The sequence below is a fragment of the Panulirus ornatus genome, chromosome 41 (genome assembly GCF_036320965.1).
Source record: "Panulirus ornatus isolate Po-2019 chromosome 41, ASM3632096v1, whole genome shotgun sequence".
Lineage (NCBI taxonomy): Eukaryota > Metazoa > Arthropoda > Malacostraca > Decapoda > Palinuridae > Panulirus > Panulirus ornatus.
Window position 1 is genome coordinate 11,854,140 of NC_092264.1, and position 9,288 is coordinate 11,863,427.

Sequence of the window (9,288 nt, forward strand, 5' to 3'; positions counted from 1 at the left end):
AAGCACCCTCTATATGTCACTCGATCATTAGTATATATTTTGACTTAATGCCCTGCCTGTCAGTACAGGGATTCTAACTATTTTCTCCCTTCTCTCTCTTAAGCCTTGGGGCGTATGTCCAATTTGTTCAGAGTGTCCTGACCACGTATAACTCTGCTAGACCTACTGATGTTCCTCTCAGGTTAGTATATTATCCCAGTACAGCGCTGATGCCGTGCTATGCCCTCCCTCATCTTCTGCTGCTGTCACTTCAGTAGTAAATTCCCCAACGTATTTTTGAAGTTCCATTCTTTAACTCTCCTTTCGTTGTCAGTTAAGTGATATATTCTCCAGCACGAGAACAACATGCTCTCACACTGCCTCTCCTTCTACTGCCGCTCCAACAGTCTGTTCTCCAGCACAAGAACAGCATGCTCTCACACTGCCTCTCCCCAACAGTTTGTTCTCCAGCACAAGAACAACATGTACTCATGCTGCCTCTCCTCCTACTGCCGCTCCAACAGTCTGTTCTCCAGCATGAGAACAACATGCTCTCACACTGCCTCTCCTCCCACTGCCGCTCCAACAGTCTGTTCTGTAGCACGAGAACAACATGCTCTCACAATGCTTCTCCTCCTACTGCCGCTCCAACAGTCTGTTCTCCGGCACAACAGCATCATACTCTCAACCCTCCGCCTCTCGTTCTCCTGTCACTACAACAGTTTCAACTCCGCAACAAAACAGCAACTCCCCTCTCTATCTCTCTCTCTCTCTCTCTCTCTCTCTCTCTCTCTCTCTCTCTCTCTCTCTCTCTCTCTCTCTCTCTCTCTCTCTCTCTCTCTCTCTCTCTCTCTCTCTCCCTTTGCTGCCGGGTCTCTCACACGTTATCGTAAATATTTCTCTAACGTTGCTTCCGAAAGTTTCAACGCCTGCTTTTATGTTTATGACCTTGTGTGTTTTTTTTTCCTGCATCTCTCTCTCTCTCTCTCTCTCTCTCTCTCTCTCTCTCTCTCTCTCTCTCTCTCTCTCTCTCTCTCTCTCTCTCTCTCTCTCTCTCTCTCTCTCTCTCTCCCTCTAACACACATACTCCTCCTGGTTTTGAGAAGGGCGGATCTTAATAGGTTGTGCGACGCATTGAAGAGTCTCACCCTTGTCGATTCATGCCTAGAGGACTTGTGGACATGTATTCAAGCCACAGTTCATGCACCAACAAGACACATACGAGCCTAGCAACGACAGAAACAGCGAAATTAACAATAGGTCTGAATGGTATTCCTCAGATATCGCAAGAGCTGTAAAGCGCAGAAATAAACTCCACAAACTTAAGAAATAATGTAACGACACAAATTTTGGAACGCAGTATAACATTGCTCAGAAACAAGTAAACAGACTCAAAGAGCAAGACAAGAAAGAGAAAGGATGAAATTAGTATTTCAAGGGATAGCGTTAAGATCCTAAAATATTTTATGGATATATCACCATGAAACATATATAGAGTGGGATAGGGTAAGAACATAAGTAAAAGATGAAGGGAAACTCCAATGTAGAGGAGAAAAGCTTAGCCACAACCCTAAAAAAAAAATCAGTTATGTTTTAACATTCTATTCTTCTTTTTTTACACGAGAAAGCAGCAACATAGATTTTAAGACAGTGATAAAAGGCAGACACATCGAATCAGAATTTGCCGTCACAATTGACAGATTATTACAACTTCAGGCCCGGGGCGTCTCTATCCACGATTGATCCAAAACGTCTCACACGATGTTGTCAAATCATTAATCACTATTTCCAATAAATCTTCCCAGGATGGAATACTCCCTCAGGACTAGAGACTGTCTGCCCTTATTCATTCCCATCGCCACCTCGCCACACATGAAATAACAACCCCCTTCCCCCGCATGTGCGCGAGGTAGCACTAGCAAAAGACAACAAAGGCCACATTCGTTCACACTCAGTCTCTAGCTGTCATGTATAATGCACCGAAACCACAGCTCCCTTTCCACATCCAGGCCCTACAAAACTTTCCATGGTTTTCCTCAGACGCTTCACCTGCCCTGGTTCAATCCACTGACAGCACGTCGACCCCGATATACCACATCGTTCCAATTCACTCTATTCCTTGCACGCCTTTCACCCTCCTGCATGTTCAGGCCCCGATCACTCAAAATCTTTTTCACTCCATCTTTCCACCTCCAATTTGGTTTCCCACTTCTCATTCCCTCCACCTCTGACACATATATCATCTTGGTCAATCTTTCGTCACTCATTCTCTCCATGTGACCAAACCATTTCTGCCTTCTCCAGATCCATGAATGCTACATACAAATCCATTTGCCTTTCCAAGCACCTCCCACACACATTCCCCAAAGCAAACACCCGATCCAACCCCCCCCACCACCACCACCACCACCACCACCTCCGAAACCACACCGCTCCTCCCCAACGTTACCTCGGAGAGCAAAAATGGGTATGTTTGAAGGAATAGTGGTTCCAACAATATTGTATGGTTGCGAGGCATGGGCTATAGATAGGGTTGTGCGGAGAAGGGTGGATGTATTGGAAATGAGATGTTTGAGGACAATATGTGGTGTGAGATGGTTTGATCGAGTATGTAATGAAAAGGTAAGAGAGATGTGTGGTAATGGAAAGAGTGTGGTTGAGAGAGCAGAAAAGGGTGTTTTGAAATGGTTTGGTCACATGGAGCGAATGAGTGAGGAAAGATTGACAAAGGGCATATATGTGTCAGAAGTGGAAAGAACGAGAAGTGCGAGACAAATTGGAGGTGGAAAGATGGAGTGAAAAACATTTCGAGCGATCGGGGCCTGAACATACAGGAGGGTGAAAAGCGTACAAGGAATAGAGAGAATTGGAACGATGTGGTATACCGGGGACGACGTGCTGTCAGTGGATTGAACAAGGGCATGTGAAGCGTCTGGGGTAAACCATGGAAAGTTATGTGGTGCCTGGATGTGGAAAGGGAGCTGTGGTTTCGGTGCATTACACATGACAGCTAGAGAATGAGTATGAACGATTGTGACCTTTTTTGTCTTTCCCTACCGCTATCTCGCGCGTGCACGGGGGGAGGGGGTAGCCATTTCATGTGTGGCACGGTGGCAAAGGGAATGGATGAAGGCAACAAGTGTGGATGTGTACATGTGTATATATGTTTTTATGTCTGTGTATGTATATGTATGTATACGTTGAAATGTATAGGTATGTATATGTGCGGGTGTGGGCGTTTATGTATATACATGTGTATGTGGGTGGGTTTGGTCATTCTTTCGTCTGTTTCCTTGCACTGCCTCGCTAACGCGGGAGACGGCGACTAAGTTGGAGGCTTGTATGATATATGTATATACATATATATATATATATATATATATATATATATATATATATATATATATATATATATATATATATATATATATATATATATATATATATATATATATATATATATATATATATATATATATATAGAACCGATGTGGTCTATGAGTGCTGATGCAATACTGGGGACTGTCAGCCTCACCACATAAACTACATTGGACATACGACCTGCACCCTGAGCCACCACCTCTTACTCCACGTATAAGAAGGTGGAATCAAACAACATCATGAACAAGACTAACAAGAGAGATTGTAGTTGAATAACACCAGAGTCATTACGAGTTACAGTGATCGGAGGAGACTACAGGTATTAGAAGCCATTCACATTAGAGAGAAAGAACCTGTCATCAACATCCAGACAAACTTGACCACCGCCATACAGCTCTCTGATGGCTCGCTAATAGGACGCAGATCTGATGCCATTTTAGAAAAGGAGATACACGTAACTGACCCACCAGAAGCTACTGAGTCCGTCTTTTCAGGACAGGGAGAACGTGTCACTGACTCACCCGGTCCTGGGTTACGAAAGTCAGAGAGAATCAGCCGAACCCGACATGACCTCAACGCCACACCAGGACAATAACGGTCTTGCTTGAGCCAACTGAGTGTATTTAGTGATGGACTGTCTATGTTCTTACATTGTTTAAGACTGTCTTGTGTTTCTCCTACCGTAAGTGTTTCTATATTTCTGTGTCCACATTTTGTATCTCGGTTGTGGCTCATATGTATTGCTTGTTGTGTTTTCCCATACTTTTAATGTGCTATGTTTTGAGATTTTTCCAATTTCTTTTTTGTCAAATACATGTTGTCTACGTTTTACATTTCATATTCACGTTTTGTGATGAAGTTATTTTTTTCTTTTTTTGTAGATTCCTGATGATGCCTCTGTGAAGGCGAGAGCTTGATGTGTTGTCATGCATCTTTTATAAGGTAGAGATACAGCCGCTCACGCTCTAGACAAGGAAGGGAGACTTATAACAGCTGTGCCTTACTATTCTTATTCATGTAAATAAATAAACAAATAATCGTCCATTTTTGCCACAGCTGTTTCGTATATCTCCAGAGAACATTATCAATATGTTTGCCAGTAGGGGCGTCATCCCGTTTTAGATACAGAATACAAAAAATTGATAAAGACTTAACATTGATCTGTTGAGTCAGGATGTATGATAGTGAGGATTCTGTAAGCCCTTGTTGCCTCCAGCTATGGATTTTTCCTGCAGCTTTGACCCCTCCTGCTCCTTTACCTCTGTTTCCAGGAAAGAGACCAGGGAAGCTATGGGCGTCTCCCAGGAGCTCTGAGAGAACATAGACATTCGCCAAGATCAAAGTAATGGTCGTAGAAAACGTTCTTTACAACTCTGGCAGAAGATAACCCCAGAGTGGTAGGGAGGGAGTCTCAAAGACATCCTCTCTCTCTCTCTCTCTCTCTCTCTCTCTCTCTCTCTCTCTCTCTCTCTCTCTCTCTCTCTCTCTCTCTCTCTCTCTCTCTCTCTCTCTCTCTCTCTCTCTCTCTCTCTCCATTCTCACTTCAGCACCTATTCCTACCCCTAGCGTCTCTTCCCCCCCCCCCCACCCCCTAACCCTCACTCCACCTCCATTCTTCGCCCACAGCGTTCCTCCTCCTCCTCCGCTGCTCCTGTGTTCCTCTCTCGTTCGACGGGCGCAATGACCACGTGGCTCTAAGACCTCTCACTCACCAGCAGATCCCAGGCACAGCAGGAGGAAGCAACGTTCTCCACGGATCTGGTTGCTGTAGAAATGATAACCCACCTCCCCTGGCGGGAGCTTGGAGGGTGGGTAATATATCTGCCAACTGTGGATGATACGACCCAGAAGTGTCCCCCCTGCCTGTAGAAGCAGCTCAGGACTGATACCTTGTCCCTCAGGAAATGTCCTCCTGTTATGGTTAAGGAGTTCGGGGGATGGGAGGAGGTCTATATCTTCCCGTGGGGTTAGACACGCCCGTCACGTCTGTCAGATTCTGTTATCTCTGGCGCCTGACTCGCCTCGCTTGCTGAGCGTCAGAGACTTTTACCAAGAGGCACCTCTATCCAAGCTCTCGGGAGAGGCGTCGCTAGTAACTTGTACCAGGTCGAAAGCCAGAGTTTTCCACAGTAACTTGGGTAAGCACCAAGGAAGAGCTGTGAGTTAGCAAGACATTTAGATTAGACCTAAACCAGTGCTGGCTTTGGACTCCCAAATCACGTTTGGCCAGATGCGCTCCGGGCTGGCGCAGGATAAGGTAGTGAGAATGAGGCATATGCACGTCACAGACTTTGATTCTTAAGTCACTCGTAATACATGTTTGACATGAAGCAAGCAATATAGTTATGTAATGACCATCCACTGGTTAACAACCCTTAAATTTACGACCATATCTACTTTTTGAGAGTTGTTGTCTAGCCCTGTGGAACTACATGAGATACTCATGCAAAAATACCAAGCAGTGAGATGTGTGGTCTGGTCTTGCCTTAGAGCGATAAGTAGACTTGCCTGATAAGACTCGATATGGTACCAACCAGTTGCTACTCTGGATGACACACAGTTGAACCTCTGCATAGTATTGTGTGATCTCCTACACTTGCATAGTAATCTAATAACTCAGTTGTCTGTCCTACACTTGCATATTGTTGTGTAATGCTACACTTCAGCAACTGACATGGTAAACACCTGACATGGTAAACACAGATCATACGACGGGATATCAAGGCTCAAAAACTGATCCAAGAGATTGTATAGGATATCCAAGTATGTCTAAGTGTTTGGTGCCCTTCTCAGTTTAGCTCTCTCTCTCTCTCTCTCTCTCTCTCTCTCTCTGTTTCTCTATCTATCTATCTATCTATCTATCTATCTATCTATCTATTTATCTATCTATTTATCTATCTATCTATATCTCTCAATATTCTCACCCTGTTTTTAGTGTTATACCCAAGAATTAGAACTCATATTCTGAAAGGGTTGCGTCCATTCAAGTCACCGTGACGGCCCTGAGGCAAAATATGAGATAAGGAAATGTGCAATAAAGTAACAAGAGATGTTTCCCTGTACAGAGAGCACGACTGGTGGATATAGCGCTTGAATATAGCAGAGAGAAATTCACCGGGAGAACCAAAAAAAAAAAGGAAATCATTTTTTTTCATCTCGAAGGCTACCAATATAGCTGGATGGAGGGGGACAGTAAAGCCATGTGAGAACTTTGACTGAGTTGCAATGTCTACTTTATTTTTTCTGTCACTGTGCTCTATCGTTGCACTGGTGTAGAGGGCCATACAACCTGTCTGACCTTGCCCCTAACCCTTGCTGGGATATACTAGCCTCCAACACCCAGGATCGAACCCGGGTCCACTTGCTAGGAAGCAGGGGGAGCACTATTGACTTAGGGTGCTTGTGTATGATTGGGGATGACTTAATGCATGTGCCGGAAGCATCTATTGACTTAGGTGCCTGTGTATGATTGGGGATGACTTAATGCATGTGCCGGAAGCATCTATTGACTTAGGGTGCTTGTGTATGATTGGGGATGACTTAATGCATGTGCCGGAAGCATCTATTGACTTAGGGTGCCTGTGTATGATTGGGGATGACTTATGCATGTGCCGGAAGCATCTATTGACTTAGGTGCCTGTGTATGATTGGGGATGACTTAATGCATGTGCCGGAAGCATCTATTGACTTAGGGTGCTTGTGTATGATTGGGGATGACTTAATGCATGTGCCGGAAGCATCTATTGACTTAGGGTGCTTGTGTATGATTGGGGATGACTTAATGCATGTGCCGGAAGCATCTATTGACTTAGGGTGCTTGTGTATGATTGGGGATGACTTAATGCATGTGCCGGAAGCATCTATTGACTTAGGGTGCCTGTGTATGATTGGGGATGACTTAATGCATGTGCCGGAAGCATCTATTGACTTAGGGTGCTTGTGTATGATTGGGGATGACTTAATGCATGTGCCGGAAGCATCTATTGACTTAGGGTGCTTGTGTATGATTGGGGATGACTTAATGCATGTGCCGGAAGCATCTATTGACTTAGGGTGCTTGTGTATGATTGGGGATGACTTAATGCATGTGCCGGAAGCATCTATTGACTTAGGGTGCTTGTGTATGATTGGGGATGACTTAATGCATGTGCCGGAAGCATCTATTGACTTAGGGTGCTTGTGTATGATTGGGGATGACTTATGCATGTGCCGGAAGCATCTATTGACTTAGGGTGCTTGTGTATGATTGGGGATGACTTAATGCATGTGCCGGAAGCATCTATTGACTTAGGGTGCTTGTGTATGATTGGGGATGACTTAATGCATGTGCCGGAAGCATCTATTGACTTAGGGTGCTTGTGTATGATTGGGGATGACTTAATGCATGTGCCGGAAGCATCTATTGACTTAGGGTGCTTGTGTATGATTGGGGATGACTTAATGCATGTGCCGGAAGCATCTATTGACTTAGGGTGCTTGTGTATGATTGGGGATGACTTAATGCATGTGCCGGAAGCATCTATTGACTTAGGGTGCTTGTGTATGATTGGGGATGACTTAATGCATGTGCCGGAAGCATCTATTGACTTAGGGTGCCTGTGTATGATTGGGGATGACTTAATGCATGTGCCGGAAGCATCTATTGACTTAGGGTGCTTGTGTATGATTGGGGATGACTTAATGCATGTGCCGGAAGCATCTATTGACTTAGGGTGCCTGTGTATGATTGGGGATGACTTAATGCATGTGCCGGAAGCATCTATTGACTTAGGGTGCTTGTGTATGATTGGGGATGACTTAATGCATGTGCCGGAAGCATCTATTGACTTAGGGTGCTTGTGTATGATTGGGGATGACTTAATGCATGTGCCGGAAGCATCTATTGACTTAGGGTGCTTGTGTATGATTGGGGATGACTTAATGCATGTGCCGGAAGCATCTATTGACTTAGGGTGCTTGTGTATGATTGGGGATGACTTAATGCATGTGCCGGAAGCATCTATTGACTTAGGGTGCTTGTGTATGATTGGGGATGACTTAATGCATGTGCCGGAAGCATCTATTGACTTAGGGTGCTTGTGTATGATTGGGGATGACTTAATGCATGTGCCGGAAGCATCTATTGACTTAGGGTGCTTGTGTATGATTGGGGATGACTTAATGCATGTGCCGGAAGCATCTATTGACTTAGGGTGCCTGTGTATGATTGGGGATGACTTAATGCATGTGCCGGAAGCATCTATTGACTTAGGGTGCTTGTGTATGATTGGGGATGACTTAATGCATGTGCCGGAAGCATCTATTGACTTAGGGTGCTTGTGTATGATTGGGGATGACTTAATGCATGTGCCGGAAGCATCTATTGACTTAGGGTGCTTGTGTATGATTGGGGATGACTTAATGCATGTGCCGGAAGCATCTATTGACTTAGGGTGCTTGTGTATGATTGGGGATGACTTAATGCATGTGCCGGAAGCATCTATTGACTTAGGGTGCTTGTGTATGATTGGGGATGACTTAATGCATGTGCCGGAAGCATCTATTGACTTAGGGTGCTTGTGTATGATTGGGGATGACTTAATGCATGTGCCGGAAGCATCTATTGACTTAGGGTGCTTGTGTATGATTGGGGATGACTTAATGCATGTGCCGGAAGCATCTATTGACTTAGGGTGCCTGTGTATGATTGGGGATGACTTAATGCATGTGCCGGAAGCATCTATTGACTTAGGGTGCTTGTGTATGATTGGGGATGACTTAATGCATGTGCCGGAAGCATCTATTGACTTAGGGTGCCTGTGTATGATTGGGGATGACTTAATGCATGTGCCGGAAGCATCTATTGACTTAGGGTGCCTGTGTATGATTGGGGATGACTTAATGCATGTGCCGGAAGCATCTATTGACTTAGGGTGCTTGTGTATGATT